The sequence below is a fragment of the Tamandua tetradactyla genome, chromosome 20 (assembly GCF_023851605.1).
Source record: "Tamandua tetradactyla isolate mTamTet1 chromosome 20, mTamTet1.pri, whole genome shotgun sequence".
Classification (NCBI taxonomy): domain Eukaryota; kingdom Metazoa; phylum Chordata; class Mammalia; order Pilosa; family Myrmecophagidae; genus Tamandua; species Tamandua tetradactyla.
In genome coordinates, this window is record NC_135346.1 from 44,964,044 (window position 1) to 44,981,027 (window position 16,984).

At 36.2% G+C, this 16,984-nt stretch overlaps 1 long non-coding RNA gene across 1 annotated transcript in view; it reads right to left on the bottom strand.

Moving 5' to 3' along the window:
* Window positions 1-1,460: 1,460 nt before the first annotated feature.
* Window positions 1,461-16,984, bottom strand: part of LOC143664582 (uncharacterized) — a 116,478-nt gene continuing 100,954 nt past the window's right edge. The window contains exon 3 of the long non-coding RNA XR_013166524.1: window positions 1,461-2,667. This is a non-coding gene — a long non-coding RNA (uncharacterized LOC143664582). The remainder of the gene's footprint in view (window positions 2,668-16,984) is intronic.

Sequence of the window (16,984 nt, forward strand, 5' to 3'; positions counted from 1 at the left end):
TGGCTAAACAAACTGTGGTATATACATACGATGGAATATTATGCAGCTTTAAGACAAGATAAACTTATGAACCATGTAATAACATGGATGGACCTAGAGAATATTATGCTGAGTGAATCCAGCCAAAAACTAAAGGACAAATACTGTATGGTCCCACTGATGTGAACGGACATTCGAGAATAAACTTGAAATATGTCATTGGTAACAGAGTTCAGCAGGAGTTAGAAACAGGGTAAGACAATGGGTAATTGAAGCTGAAGGGATACAGACTGTGCAACAGGACTAGATACAAAAACTCAAAAATGGACAGCACAATAATACCTAATTGTAAAGTAATCATGTTAAAACACTGAATGAAGCTGCATCTGAGCTATAGGTTTTTGTTTTGTTTTGTGTTGTTTTGTTTTGATTTTACTATTATTACTTTTATTTTTTTCTCTATATTAACATTCTATATCTTTTTCGGTTATGTTGCTAGTTCTTCTAAACCAATACAAATGTACTAAGAAATGATGATCATGCATCTATGTGATGATGTTAAGAATTAATGATTGCATGTGTAGAATGGTATGATCTCTAAATGTTGGGTTAATTTCTTTTTTTCCGTTAATTAAAAAAAAAAAAAAAAAGAGAAGGGATAATTGGAGCTGAAGGGATACAGACTGTACAACGGGACTGGATATAAAAACTCAGAAATGGACAGCACAATACTACCCAATTGTAATGCAATTATGTTAAAACACTGAATGAAGCTGCATGTGAGGTATAGGTTTTTTGTTTTTGTTTTTTTTTGTTTTTTTTTCTTTCTATTATTGTTTTAATTCTTATTCTGTTGTCTTTTTATTTCTTTTTCTAAATCGATGCAAATGTACTAAGAAATGATGAATATGCAACTATGTGATGTTATTAAGAATTACTGGGCGGGCCGCGGTGGCTCAGCGGGCAGAGTGCTTGCCTGCCATGCCGGAGGACCTCGGTTCGATTCCCGGCCCCAGCCCATGTAAAAAACAAACAAACAAACAAAATACAATAAAACAAGAAAATGTTTAAAGATGTTTCCCTTTCTTCCTTCCTTCCTTCCTTCTCTCTGTCTTTCCTTCCCTTCCTCCCTCTTTAAAAAAAAAAAAAAAAAAAAAAAAAAGAATTACTGATTGTACATGTAGATTGGAATGATTTCTAATTGTTTTGTTAATTTTTTTAATTAATAAAAAAAAATGATAAAAAAAAAAAAAAAAAGGATATCAGAGAACATGCAAATGAAAAACCGTCCAATGGCAGTGGGTGTGCAATGTCAGTGTTAACTTTCATCCCCAAACAGGGTCTTTTAGAGGCCAAAATAGGAACTAAATAGATGCGGAAACTACCCCTTTATTTTATCTAAGTTCAAGCTATTGCATACCCTAAACCTCCACCCCAAATGTGGCACAGAAAGACACAACACCCTTTTATTTGAACAAATAAATATATTTTAAAGAAATTTCTTGAGGTAGGAAGAACAGAAAACATGGCATGTGGGGGGAAGTAGGATGTATAATTAAGTGCAGGAGACACAACCCATAAAGCAGAGCAGGGGAAAGTGGCAGCAGCCGCCTCGAGAACCTGGCTCCTTTGGTACTTGCTGGTGGGCCTTGATGTGAGACACCGACTTGCTAGGAGGGATGGAGGGAGGATGGCGTAGACACAGTTGCTGGGAGAATAACACTGACCTACTTGGTTTTAGGGAAACTTGGTGACTAATTCCATTTCTCCATCAACAATCCACTGAACCATATGGCTAACCCCTTTTCACAGTTTGCTTTATTTTGAGGACTATGACCCTTTGGGGTCAACATCCTGAAAAGCTTGGCGTTTCCCTCTGAAAAGGGAAGCCCCTAATCATGCATCCCCTTCTGGGTACTCTCAATGGGAGCCTCTCAGCATCCTTTTTTCCTGTATTTAGATTTAAATTGGTATCCTGGACCCTACAAGGGGCCTGAAACTTAGATGTCCTTTGCATCTGTTGTATTGGAACATGCCCTTTGCCTCCAAGAGGATGCAGGATCCCTGGGAAGAGGCCATATCTCCTTTGTACACAGTTGGGATTTGGGACTCAAAGTTCTTGGAAGAATAACTGAGTCAGGGGACGCTTCAATGTCATAAGCAGGAGCCTGGCTCTGTGACTCTCTCTCCAGTTGGAGCTTTGACTCTCTATCAAGATGGTCTTTCACATGTGCTTTCCCTATATTCTGCTCCCGCAAAAGGCTTGGTGGTAAAGGGCATTCATCAGTGACTGGATTCCCAAGACAGGTCAGTTGTTCAATGATAAATTGGGAACTTCCAAGTTCACTGGCCATCAGGGAATTTCTTCATTTGGATCTGAAACAGTGGGTTTCACATCCTTGATGCTTCCTCATACAAACTGCTCTGGTTGATCATCAATGCTCAGGAAAAGATGGGTTCCTGGGGTGTCCTGATCAAGATCAGGTAATTCTGAAATTATCCCAGAATTGAGTTCACAGTCCTGCCTCAGTTGTCTTAGAAATAATCCCTTCTCTTCTTTCTTCAACCATGTCTGGATGTCTGTTCTCCTTGTGACTCTTATGTCCCGGAACTCCTGAAGAACAAGTTGGAGACTAAAGAAGATTCTAGATGTCACATGGAAGTTTCTGGGTATCCCCAAAGTAAGTCCTGTGAAAGATGAAAAGAAAGACATCCTTTATGGAGAATGATATGAGAAGGTGAAGTGGACAAGCTTTTCCCAGATAACTGCTTTTAAAAGAAGGCTGAAATGGGCAGACATGAAAGCTGGCAACCCACAGAGAAACTGGAGATGAACTCTCTAGGCCAATGATCAATAGAAAGGAAAGCAATTCAGATTGAGTCAGCAATAAGGGGCCATATATGGTGGGGGAGTGGAGAGGCAAGTAGTGGAAGATGCAGGGGAGTGATTTAATGGGATACATAGGGTAGCAGGCTGAGTTTGGGGAAACAGTGATGTCCTGAGAATGTGGGGTCAGCTGAGGACATCTTTCTCTTCTCTCTGCCTTGGCCCTGAAAGAATGAGGGGGTGAAACCCAGTTCTCACTTTCCTTTCTCATACAAACTGAAGACCTTCACTATTCATAAACAATAGACTTTCTATTATGGGACTCTGTTCCTTTCTTGTTATTCTTTTAAAAGGGATCAAAATATTTTCTATCATTCCTCTTTTGATAGACTCAAAGAAGGTTTTTTTGTGAACAATCCTTTATTGATAGTCCAGGCAGTAGTCCTGTGCTGAGGAAGGTGCAACCTCTGACCTCGAGGTATGTGTGCTCCCTCAGGTAGGATTCTGTTCCCTCAGGCCAGAGCTCATGTAGAGCATTTGATCATCAACTTTCAGGGACTCAGTCTTGCAATCCAGAACAGCCCAAAGATTGAGGCTTTACCCAGACACACCAGAATCTATATATTCATCTTTGTGTGTGTGTGTGTGTGCGTGTGTGTGTGTGTGCCTGGCCCACAGACATATCCTACACTCTCTTAATCATTAACCCCAGGGACCCTGAGTCACAAGACTTGAAATTTATCCTGGAGTCCTCTGCCATCCCCAAAGAGATTAGGCTCTGAGTGTGGACAGAAGCCCCTCTGCCTGCTCACACTGTAAGCAAGAAAATTTCTCATCCTCCCAACAAGGCCCATCTCTGGAGTCTGTGCAACCATAACTGATTTACTCCAGTGAGAGGTACAGGGAAAGTAAGAGTCCACTCTGCTGGGGGATGGATCTGGGGCCATTTTACTTGTTTTCTGTCTTCTTCTTCCAGAAATAGATTCATCTGGACGATGTACAGAAAAAGAAAGAGCAACATCCCACACAAAAAGTATAAAAAACAGAAAGTGGTCCACACGGATGAGTTCATGCTCACTTATGGGACTCTGGGGCTTCTGGGATAGTAGAGAACTGTCTCCATCTTCCACAGTGCACATCTGCCTCCGGCAGGACTGAGCCCTGGGCACGGTGCCTGGGCTGCCTAGAGGTCCAGGCCCATGTCACAGAGGCATGGTACAGCCAGGGGGGTGTCTCGGGCAGGGGGAGGGGCAGGCAGAAGGGGATACCAGCCCCTCACCCACCTTAAAGATCCCACAGCCCAGCCTGGTCCTTGCTACTTTCCAACTCCATAGTTACAGCATATCATACGTATACTTAAGTACAGTGTCTATTCCCCATGTTATCAGATATGAACTGGTCCAGCTTAGTCCTCTCAAGTCTGACATCATCAATTCCACAACCTTGAAAGTTTGACATTTTCCCAGGATTTGTTAATTCCCAGGGCTTTACATTTTCAGGGTCTCCTCTGTCCTCAACTCCTGTTTCCGTTCATAAAGTGGTCTTGCATTTCATCCACGTGGACATAAAACTCAACCCCTCACTTGAAATTTACTCCAAATAATCTACTTTTACAAAAAAGCAAGAGTGAATGATATCGTCTACATTAAAGATATTGAAGGAGTGGCAATGTGGGAGGAGATGTCCTAGCACACCCCATGGGAAATAATTTAGCAACCTGTCACAGTAATTTTTTTGTTGTGGTGACACATATATAACACAATTTTCCCATTTTAACCATTTTTAAGTGTTCACATTATTGGAATTATTTGCATTCAGAATGTTGTGCTACCATCACTACCATCCATTACCAAGCCTTTTCATGACCTCAGTCAGAAACTCTCTGTACCTATTAAGCAATAACTCTCCTTCACCTTTTTCTAGCTCCTAGCAACCTGTAATCAACTTTCTGCCTCTTTTGATTTGTTTCCTTTAGGTGTGTTATTTGTGACCCTTTTGGACTGCTCTACCTCTAAGTCTTTTGAAATCTACCCTCTTGGCCCATGATGCAATGTCCTACTTTGACATAATTTTAAACATAATTGTACAAAGTCATTCTGCTCTCCCAAGTATGCCCTTCAATTCTTACATGCAAACCTGTCTTGATTTGGAACCTGCAAGGCCTTCTCTCTAACAACTCTGAGAGATCTTCAAAACAATATATTTTCTCTTTCTCTGATTACTTTCCCTGTGAAAGGGTTTTCTGACTTTTACCATCTACAGCCTAAGTTTTTACCAGAATATCTGTTGGCCTCACCATAATTCTTAAAAATCTGTGTGTGTGTGTGTGTGTGTGTGTGTGTGTGTGTGTGTGTGTGTAGTTTATCTTCCATGGTTGGTAGACACAAAATAGAGTTATAGTTTCTGACAGCTATGTTACCAACAATATGTTCATAACTTTGAAGGATTCTCTAAGACAATACATGTTTTGCCTATAATTGTCCTCACTTCTTTCTGAGTCCTCAATAGTAAAGTTGATAATATACATGTTTTTACTAACACTGTGTTCAATGTAATTTAGGCTTTCACTATCATTCTCCTCACATTTTTTCCATCCTATGGCCATTTCCCAAATCTAAAACCACTTCCACATTTTTAGGTATTTTTATAGCCTCACCCTACTTTCACATCCTAGTGTCTATATCGGATTCCTTTTGCTGCTGAAACAGATTGCTGCAAACTTACTGGCTTAAAAAACAGAAATTCATTACATTATAGTTCTAGAAACCAGGAATCGGAAATGGGTCTTTACTGCATAAAATCAATAAGTGAGCAGGGCTGCATTGCTTTCTGGAAGCCCTAGAAGACAATCCATTTTCTCCCTTTTTCTAACTTCTGGAGTCCACTTTATTTCTTGGCTCATAGAAACCCCCTTCCTGCATTCTCAAAGCCTTCCATGGCTGGTAGAATCACACATTACTCACTCTTCTGCCTCTTTCTTTCATTTGTCAGGTCTGTTGTGATTACACTGTGCCACCTGGATAAGCCATGATCATCTCCTTAACTCAAGGTCACCTGATGAGCAACCTTTCTTCCATCTTCCACCTTAATGCCCCTTGCCACGTGACATAAAAAATATTCATTGGTTCTAGAGATTAAGTGGACATCTTGGGGGGCATCTTTGTACCACTGTTGTCATATGAAGAAATGTATCAGAAAAGCATCATGAATCACAAATACATTTTAGTTTATGAAAACTTTGTCCTGCATAAACTTATGTTCTTGAGCTTATTTATATATATATATATATATATATATATATATATTCTCCCAAAAAAGTAGGGAAATGACCTCAATATTATAAACTATGGTAGATAAAATATTTCATATAAAAAGTGTATGGGAGAAAAATCTGATATGATAGTAAGATCATGGTCAAATAGATCATTTCAAATATGCAGTTGGCATAATTTGTTTCAGAAGTTTCTTTTACCCTCAGGCAGATCATACAGCTTGAAATAAATCTGTTACAATGCAGACACATTTATCATTTTCAACTATTCCTTCAATTTGTGTTATAAGAAATTCATTTGGAGATGCTAGAGAATCCTTCTCAAACACATGCTGTTGATTAAACAGTAGCTGTAGACCGAAATTGGCAGAGTTATTGAGGGAGAAGGCAGTGAGAATTGATGTGAATAACGGTGTCTATCCAGGCCTTGAAATCTTCTTTAAATTACACTTGTGAGTGGATGGGAGGGCACACTCTCTAGAAGCCACCATCAATCCTCTCCCCAGCTTGCAGTTCTCTTTAATCGAGCAGCCAGCCTCCCTTCTAGCACAACCACTCTTCTGCTGTCTGGAAATGAGGAATCAGCTGCAGTCTTTACAGTGGCAATGAGGGCCATTGGCTGAAATCAGAGAACAAACTGTTTAACTTCAAGTCCTCTGGAAAATTAAGTCAACGTCCAAGGATGAAGATTTTCTCAGTATAAGTTGTTTACAATTGAGTTGACTTGAAATTTTAGCTGATTTTTTTTAAAGGCAGGGAAAGAACACATTTATCAGCTTCCTTTCTTGGTTCTTCGTACATATTCTTATGTCTTTAGTAGTTGCCTAAGAGCGGTTTTTAATAGAAAATTTACCTAATAACCCTTTGTAGAAGCAATAGAGTCTAGTAGTTAAAGGGCCCACAATTTGGATAATACAGATTTTTTTTTTTTTTTTTTTTTTTTTAAAGGAAAGACAGAGAGAAGGAAGGAAGGATAGAAGGAAGGAAGGAAGGAAGAAAGGGAAACATTTTTAAACATTTTCTTGTTTTATTGTATTCTGTTTCTCCGTTTTTTTGTTACATGGGCTGGGGCCGGGAATCGAACCGAGGTCCTCCGGCATAGCAGGCAAGCACTTTGCCCGCTGAGCCACCGCGGCCCACCCGATAATACAGATTTTAATTCAAATCCCAGCTCTATCACTAGGAAGCCATGTGCTTTGGGTAAATTAGTCAATTTCCTTACCTGTGAAATGGGAATAATTATATCTAGTGCATTGGATGGTTATTAGGATTACATTGAATACTACATGTAAAGAATTTAGTGACATGCTTTTATAAATATCTTGATATCATCATCGTTATCCTTTCCCACCAGACTTCTGAAATCCTTTCAGAAGCCATAAATTTAGTGTGTATTAGAAGCTGATTGTAAAAGATAGCGAGTAGGGGAACTTTAACAAATTGGTGAGCACATGAACTTAAATAAAAAAACTGCTTAAAGCACTTGGTACAGCAAACAAAGTAACCACAGGAAAACCCTGGCCTGCAAGTTCACACACTCCTGCCCCTCTAATAGGTCTTTCAACTTCTGAAGACCATAGTGCAGTCGAATTCTTGGAGTTGGACATACCAAGATTTCATGTCTTGGTTCTGCCACTTCCCTAGCTGGGTGAACCACTTTTAGTTTCAAATGATCCGAATCTATAAGAGTATCTGTGTCTTCCCCACAAGAAAGTTGTGAGGTTTAGAGGTAACAACTTAAAAATATCTAGCCAAAGGCTTGAAAACTATGGGTTCATAATCTATGATAGCAATGAACTCTCACAAAAACAATCATGGTGGTTCCTCAGAAAATTGAGAACAGAATTACCATATAACCCAGCAATTCTATTTCTTGGTATATGCCCAAAAGAAGTGAAAGCCGTGATTCCAATAGATATTTGTACAACAATGTTTATAGCTGCATTATTCACTATTCATTATTAAAGCCAAAGAATGGAAGCAATCCAAGTGTCTATCAATGGATGAATGGACGAATGGATAAACAACATGTACTATATACATACAATAGAATATTATTCAGCCATAAAATGAAGGAAGTTCTGATGCATGCCACAATATGGATGAACATTAAAGACATTGTGTTGAGCAAAATAAACCACACAAAACAACAAATATTGTATGATCTCACTTATATGAAATACTGAGAAAAACCAACTTCATATAGACAGGTGACAGTTTATTGGTTATGAGGGACAGAGAGATGGGCAGGAAGGGGGAATTATAGCTTAACAAGCAAGTAGTTTTTGTTTGAGGTGATTAAAAAGGCAAGGTAATAGTGAAAGTAATACAATATTGTGGATATATATAATACTACTAAACTGTATACTTGGAAGGTGTTTAAAATGGGAAATTTTGTGCTCTATATGGGTTGCTGCAATGAAATGTTAAAAAATAATCATAGCGCAAGTACTCATCTTCTGGTATAATCATTATAATTTTTTAGTCTTTCTAGAATTATATATATATATATATCTGTTCCCCCAGTGGTAACTACAAGGATTCTTACTTCATTCACTTATTAAATCACAAAGCTCCATGCATACAGCTGTATTCAGGTTTAACAGGGCACAAGGGGAAAAGTACGAATGAGATTAAACTGTCCAACTACATACATAGAAAATCTATTCTTGTAGTAAAGAACAAAAATGTTAGAATGCATCACCTCTCAGAAACAACTTTAGACATTATACTTAGGTTTTGTATAAAACATTGGTACATTTATATGAATGAAATCTGAGTTTGTGGGTACTCATATAAATACAAACAACATCGATGACATGGTTTCTAAGGGAAAAAATATTCTCTGACCAAGCAGCTTGATCAGAGATACAATATAATAGCTGTTAAAAGAAACAATACAATAATCATTAAAAGCGTAGGTTCAGGAGGCAAAGAGCCCTTCATTCAAGCCAAGCTCTACTGTATCCTAGCTGAGTGATTTGGAAAGTTCCTTAATTTCTTTGTTTGTTAGTTTCTTCACCTGCAAAACGGGGGGTTGCAGGACCACTATCTCATTCTGTATTTGTAGGAATAAATAAGATAACGAATGCCGAACACTTAGTGAGCATGTATTAAATTCCAAATATTGGCCTTTTAATATTACTATTGTTACGTGTTTGAAAAAGCTCTTTTTAAAGTAGCCAATGTTTTTGTTTAAAATCTTGAAAAATGAAAGGACAATTGAGACACGAAATACAATGGCCTAAATGAATTGTTAGTTTGTGTTTTTACCCAGTAATTGAGAACCAAGTGAGGAAAGCATTTATTCTTGTATTTAATGATTGTTTTTCACAATTTTAAGCCTGAATAAGGCCAAAAGTAGAAATTTAAGAAAGAAGTCAGTAATGCAAACATGATGATCTAAGAACAGTGCTAAATATTTGTTCTGTTGTTTTAGTGTAGTCTATAGTCATGTAAATATATTTTAGAGTTTGGTATATAGTGTGATCTTTATCTAATGCTTTAAACAAAATGTAAGAAAATATAGTGCTTTCTATTATATTGTAATTGATTTCTCCTATATCTTTACATGCACAGACACACTATTGTGTTTTCTCAGAACTTATATCTTTCATTGAATGAAATAACATGGATAAAATATTAAATAAAAGAAAAAAAATGAAGATAACTCAGTAGTTTGTATCTGTAGCATTTTCTATTACTTATCCTTGAAGGTACTATAGCATGGCTTCTACTGAAACACAGTAAGAAGTAAAAGTTAAAGTTATCTATATGATCCATCTTTCCGTACACAAATTATTTCTCTCAATGTTTATATACGCACATCATCTAAGCTGCTATTCATTTGGTATTTAGCAAGATGTTAGACTGATTTTACAGACTAAGGAGACATAACACCCAGATAATCGGCAAGTAGTACACACCCAGTTTTATACTAAGGTTACAGAATAAACTACAATCTCTAAAGGTACAATACTTTATAAATCTAGGGCATTTTTATCATTAACATTAGTTTTGGTGTCAACAGATTGGAAGAAGAAATGATTTTTTTCCCCAACGTGTGGTGATTTAAAGATGTATATACCCCAAAAGACACGTTCTTAAAATTTAATCCTTTCCTGTGGGTGCAAATCCTTTGGGTGCAAATCCTTTTGCTAAGGTTACTTCAGTTAAAGGGCATCATACCTCAATCAGGATGGGTCTTAACTCTATTACCGAAGTCCTTTATAAGCAGAATGAAATTCAGATGGAAAAAAGAAAGCTGCAGGAAGCAAGAAACAAATTTGATGGAACCCAGGGCAGAAGAGAGAGACTCAGAGACACCGCCATTTGCTTTGTCATACGACTAACCAAGGACCAAGGATTGCTGGCAGACGGCCCCAGAAGGACGGTCTTCAGGGACAGAGCATCACTGTGATGATGTCTTGATTTGGACTTTTTCCCAATCTCAAACCATGAGTGAATAAATTCCCATTGCTTAACCTGAGCCACTCTATAGGCTCTGCTTGAGCAGCTTAAGAAACGAAAGCACAAGATGTGATTGGGAGTGAAAATGATAAGTGAAAGAGTGTCTCTTTCTGTTCTTTATTTCTTCCCCTCTCCCAAAGTTATCGAACATCTTCATATGTTAGACATGACTTCCGGCATGGAGATAAAGATTGTGGGATTAACCCTCAAAGATCTCAATCTATGGGAGAGAACAGACATGAAAATCACTGAGTATAATTAACCCAGGATGCTAAGCACCAGGATAGAGGTGCATCAAGTTTGAAGGGGAAAAGGAGAAAGGCTGTTTAAGGGCTGGCATGAGGAGCAGGGGTAAAAATGGTGGAGGGAGGCACTATTTCCAAGAGGAGGTGACAGCTCAATGAGGTTTCCTTCTTCATGCACTTCTTTTTAAGATCAGATTTATAGCAGTAGAATTTACATGCAATAAAATTTACCCTTTAAAAGCGCTCAGTTCAATGACTTTTGACAATCTCCTCATTAGTATAACCACTGCCACAATCAAAACATAACATTTCCATAACCATATATCGTTTCTCCTTTGCCTCTTTGCAGTCAATCTCCTAATCTTACTTCTAGTCCCTGGAAATCACTGATCTGATAGTTTTTGCCTTTTTCAGAATGCCACATAAATGAAACTGCATGCTGTGTGTTTTTTGTTTCTGGTTTCTTTCACGTAGCACTGTGGTTTTGAGATCAACCATTTTTGTTGCATATATCTATAGTTAATTCCTTTCTGTTGCTGAATAGTATTCCACTATATATCCCTACCACAATTTATTTGTCCATTAATCAATTGATGTGTATTTGTGGTGATTCCAATTTTGACTACTGTGAATAAAGCAGCTATAAACATTTCTATATAGGTCTTGTTGTGGACACATATTTTCATTTCTCTTGGATATTTAACTAGAATTGAGATTGTTTAGTTATATGGTGGGTCAATCAGTTTTCCAAAGTAGCTGAATCATTTTGCATTCCACAGCAGCAACTGATGAGAATTCCAGTTATCTGATCTTCGCCTGCAAACAGTATGGTGAGGTTTTTTTTCCTCTATTCTTTTAGCTTTTTAAACCTTTCTAAATAATAGGTATGTGGTGATATCTCTTTGTAGTTTTAATTTGCATTTCCTTATGACCAAAGATGCTGGGGTATTTTTCATCTGTATGTCTTCTTTGGGTAAGTGCTTATTTAAGTCATATGACCATTTTTTAATTTTTTTGCATGGGCAGGCACTGGGAATTGAACCCTGGTCTCTGGCATGGCAGGCGAGAATTCTGCCAGCTGAGCCACCATCACACCACCCCCATTTTTAAATTGAATTGTTTTTTTTCCTATTGTTGAGTTGTGATTTTTTTTTAATATTCTTGGCTAAAGTATTTTGTCAAATTTATGTTTCACAAGTATTTCCTCCACTCTGTTCTTGTCTTTTTTTTTTTTAACAGAGAATAGGTTTTTAATTTTGATAATGATCAAGTTATGAATTTTTAGTTTTATAGCTCATATTTTTGGGGACATATTTTAAAAGTATTTGTCTAACCTAGGGTCATAAAAGTTTTCCCCCAAGTTTTTTCTTGAAGTTTTATGTTTTAACTCTTACATTTACATCTATGACTCATCCATCCCTTTTGTGCTAATGTTTCTATACGATATGGGATAAGAGTGGAGATTCTCTTTGTGTACATGGATACCTAACTGTTGAAAAGACTATCCTTTTTCTACTGAATTACCTTGCCACTTTGTTGGAAATAAATTGGAAAAATATATGCATTCTATTCTTTTCCCTTTAGTTTATATGTATACCCTTATATGAATGCCACACTGTCTTGAATATTATTGTTTTCTAGAATGTCTTAAGATGCAGTAGCGTGAGTATTTTGTTCTGTTCTAAAATTTGCTCTTTTTCAAAATTGTTTTGGGCCTTCTAGTTCTATTGTCTTTCCATATACATTTTAGAATTAGTTCTTAATGTCTACAGAAAATCCATGGAGATTTGACTGAAATTGCTGAGAATTTGTAGATCAACTTTGGGATAATTAACACCTTTCTAATAATGAGTTTTCTAATCAATTAATGTACCTTTTAGGTCTTTTAAAATTTTTCTCAACCATAGTTTGTAGGGTTCAGTGTACATGTTTTGCATACATCCTGTTTAACTCATCCCCAAGTATTTCAAGTTTCAATGCCATCATAAATGGTATATTTTAAAAATTCCAATTTTCAATTGTTTGAGGAAAAAAAATGCACTCTTAAGGTTTCATAGGCCTCCATGTTCTCCAGTTTATGCTGTGTAGAACGATCAGAAGTGTCACTTTAATGCATGATTAAATCCAGGAAATAAGGCAAAATAAGATAAAATACTTATGACTTGTTTGTATTTGTTTTATCCTTTCCATTTACAAGGTAACCAATACTTCCTTAGAACAGCCAAGGACAGTCAACTCATTTCTTGATGTTGGTAAAATAAATATTCACTGTTTGCCCAAGCAGTTGTGCTGTGGCTGGTTTGTGACCTGTGAGGGGCAGGAAGTTGTGTGACCACGAATTGAAGGGCTTAGGGGAAATATGGCTGATTACTGGTTAGCTGCATGTGGAAGGTGAGCAGGAGCTCAATAGGCTGAGGCTATTGAGCGTGTTCTGAACATTACTGCTAGAGAGGAACTGATATGTATCATATTGCGAAATAGGCAAATATATATTTTATTGTTTGGTGACACATTTAATGTTGGAATAAAATACCTTTTTGGGGGTAATGAACTAAAACCCGAAAGTGCATGTTAAATAAATTAACTCCTGAATTTCTGATTTTCTAAGCAGGTGATGAAAAACATCTAACTTACATGAAATATTTGTTGATCTATGCCACTGCCATGGAGGGCACAGTGGTATCAGTGATCACGTAGGAAACAAAAGACAAATATGCTGAAGAAGCATGAGCATCTACTTCAAAAGTGAAGAGTTATATAAAGAAGAATGTGCCTGACGACTGTGATTTAAGATGCAGCTACAGATGGTATGTTTATATGTCACTCTGTGAAATATCATTTATCATTTAGATAAAATAGCTGTTTAACATGGATTTTATTCATTTTTTATACCAGACTTTCTTACGCAGGTATGGAAACTGAAGCAGTAGCTGTGAATGTGTTGGCTGCATTAGCATAAGAACATCTCCAATCATTAAATGATGGCAGGTTTGCATCAGTGTGTTCACAGCCTTACAAGAGAAAATTACTTAATTCCAGTAATGGATCAATTTTTTTTTCCAACCAATTTATGGAATCAAAGTAAACATCTTTGAACATTCATTCTGTCAAATGTGAAATATCTGCTACTAAAGGGGGATGTTTTGTAAAATTCGTTTAAAAGGTTCAACATTCAAAATAAAATTATTTGGTTTTGCTCAGCTACTACAAATGATAGAGTGCAGCATCACAGGATAAACAGTATTTTTGTTAAAATAAGAAAACTTGGAGCAGTATACTTGGTATTCATCTTGGTAAACACATAATTTATCATTGTTCATATTCTATCAATGACAATGGAAGAAATAGTTGTCAAAATACATGAACTTTTAAATATATACACAGTTTAGAGTAACTGAACTATAAAATTTTCATGCGGGAATCTCCTCTGAATAAGAATAACAACAACAACAAACTGGAAAAACTTTTCTTCCTTGCTACCCACCATCAATCAGATATTAGAAATCTTTTAGACTCTGGAGACTTTGGAAATAAACCTAAATTTCTTATTATGAAATTTAACTACTTTTGAAAACAAGCAGTCTAAAATTTTGTAACATTTATCCAAAATCAGTTAGAAAACTTTAATTAATGTATTCAATGAATGGAACAACAAAAATCTTCAGCTCTTTTTTCCTTAATGCTTTTTTTTTTTTAGCAAACTGCATTTTTGAAGACAAAGTTGATGAGCATAAAATTGTTGCAGCACATCCCTATAAAAGCAAGAGAAATTCAGAACAATTTAAGTATGATTCCTCAAATGTTATGCAGGATTTAATTATGAAATTCTATAATTGCACTTTCAAATATTTTAACTTGTGGGAAATTTTTGTGATGGTAGCTTCTATTTTTAACTGAAAAGAAATTATATTCTGTACTGGAAAGGATGAGTTTGAGAAGTTCTATGAGTTCTTAGCATTTACGTTTGGTGAGAGATGTAAAATAAAATATAAAAAAAAATAAAGACATTCATGTTGTATAAATGTTACAAAGAAAGGTACTTAGAAAGGAGGCAAAAAGGTAGTACCCGAGTAAATATATTCGGTTGGAATTTTTACAAAATCCAATATTGAAACATTACAGTTGAGAGTGTTTTCCATTTGGCAGAATTTTTTCTGCTCACCTTAAAACGTATGCAGAGAATCTTTCGTAATTAAAAAAAAAAAGCATGGCCTATAGAGAAGAGTCAATTGAAAGTGTCAACAATTTCAAATTTGTTAACTGAAAAATGCAAATTTGAGGACTTCAGAAAATTTTACTTAGAAAATAAAAATAATAAGACAATATTTAATAAACACATACTTCAGAATAATATAACACTTTAGCATGATATGAGAGACATATGGTAAGAAACTGATTAAAGTATATGAATATGTTCCAAGAAAAATTATTCTTGTTATTTTTAAATGTTCAGTAAACTAATAGAAAAAAACGTTTAAATAAACATATGCATAAGTTTTCATTTTTACAAAGAATTTTATTCATTTTTTGAAAATAGCTTTTGAGTAGAACTGATAGAGAATTGGTATGACTTTTCAAAGGTAACTATCTTCTGAAAAAGAATTCAAATGTAATTCTTCCTCTCATACAAGATTCCTCTTTGACTTAAACATTTCAATACTATTTCCTAGAGGCTGCATATTAATAAAATAAAACACAAAACACTATTAGCATTTTGGTAAATATTTCACATTTACAAAATGAAGATTCAATATATAGAGAGAATCTATTTAAATTATTGTTCCATGTCTCCCCTTTTCCATGCCTTTTCTGTCCTATCCGTACTTGATTTTCATTATTTTTTATCAGTGTTATGATTGTTTATATCATACAGGGCAGGAGTCGGAAAACCATGGTCTTCATGCCAAACCTGAGCTACTGCTTGTTTTTGTAAATAGTTTTATTGGAACACAGCCACAACCATTCGTTTATACATTGTCTATAGCTGCTTTCACAGTACAGCAGCGTATTTTGCAGTCGTGATAGAGACTGATGGCCTAAAAAGCCAAAGTGTTGATTATCTGAACCTCAGAAAACATTTGTTGACCCAGATACAGGAGGAAAGTGATTTAACAAGGGTTCTAAAAAGAGTTCAGCCAGGAACAGAAGCTTCTACCTGCCGGAAGTAGGAGGAGCTCGGACATTGTGTGGTATAGTTTTCATTTAGCAACATGCTATCAAAAAAGAAAAAAAAAAGCATATCCACAGCCTTTTCCTCTTTTTGTGTGTTTCTCAACAGATATATGGGCTGGGCTCATGTCCAATTTGGGAGAAATGATAGTTGTGCACTAGTTTTAAGAAAAACAGCTCATCAAAATTTATGTCATTTTACTAAAAAGGTTAATATAAAATGCCTATAAACATATTCGTTATTTGATTTGAACACTAAATTTTTATTGGTTTATGGGTTGTTTTTATTTTATTGGCAATGAACATGTTAAAATCAAAACAAGATTCAGCCATGTCATTGTAAAGAGAAGCTCTAGAACACATTTTGGCATGTCTCTTTTCTTTCCCCACCACTCATCCCCCACAGGTACAGCCACACTACATACATGCTTGGGAACCACACACACACGCCACGCAAGTGGATCATACATACATGTACTCATATATTACTGTAAGTATAAATGTATACGAGTATGCACCCATTGTCTATAGCTCATATTATCTATAATTACACTGTACCTTTTCTTGTTCACTTGGTCATGATTCCTCGATATGAAGAACTGTAAACTAAAGAAGGCAGGAATTGCCTTTATTTTTTCCCTAGTACATACACTCAAGATACAGTGATGGGAGCTAGATACATTAGCCTTCTACCAAAAGAGGAGAAATGGGAGACGCATGCCAGTCACTAGTGGTACAATTACACTATCTGTGTACATACTGTCAGTTTTGTGACTAGGGCTCATTCTTGCTTTCTGAGAATGATTCTGTACAGTTCATGGTTCTGTCCTCTGAGTAATCCTCTTTCTCCCCTAAAATATAGCCAGTGTTTACAGCTAAATAGCTTTCTTAGCTTCTTCTCTGCCCTTAGAAGTTTTGGCTAGCAAATGCCTCTTTTTAACACTTTGCATTGTCTCTATCTCTTTTAGTGAAAGTTGATACACTATCTTTAAAAAGTTTTGGGATTTCTTATGTATAAAATTA